Below are 413 nucleotides of genomic sequence, written 5' to 3' on the forward strand. Positions count from 1 at the left end.
GATATTCATCAACAACATATATAAGGTTTCAAAAAACAAGAACCAAGAAATATAAACATGAAATTTCTAAATCCCTATAAAAGGTAAAAAAGGAAGAAAAAAATAATCTTTGTATAAGTGCTTGTCTCGTATTTACTCGTATTTATAAGTGCTTGTCTCGTATTTATTTACTACATATATCAAGAGTTTCCATTACATACGCATCAGTGGATCTTACTACAAGTGGTAGAAGGTCCCACCCCTCCCTTTAAAAAAAATGGAAAGTTGAATACGTATAAAAAAATATATATATATTTCGCAGTTCTTCCCTTACGAAATTACCTATCCTGATTGCATAGCACCACGTGATGTATTGCGCATCTTCGGAAACGTAGTCAGTTGAGTAATCAGTCCCTGTACGTAATTTTTCTTAA

The 413-nt window shown here is 32.0% G+C and overlaps 1 protein-coding gene across 1 annotated transcript in view; it reads left to right on the forward strand.

Annotated features, from left to right (window-relative positions):
• Nucleotides 1-413, forward strand: part of LOC119585993 (serine-rich adhesin for platelets-like) — a 10,729-nt gene that overhangs the window by 302 nt on the left and 10,014 nt on the right. The window lies entirely within an intron of this gene.

The sequence above is a fragment of the Penaeus monodon genome, chromosome 20 (genome assembly GCF_015228065.2).
Source record: "Penaeus monodon isolate SGIC_2016 chromosome 20, NSTDA_Pmon_1, whole genome shotgun sequence".
In the NCBI taxonomy this organism is placed as follows: domain Eukaryota; kingdom Metazoa; phylum Arthropoda; class Malacostraca; order Decapoda; family Penaeidae; genus Penaeus; species Penaeus monodon.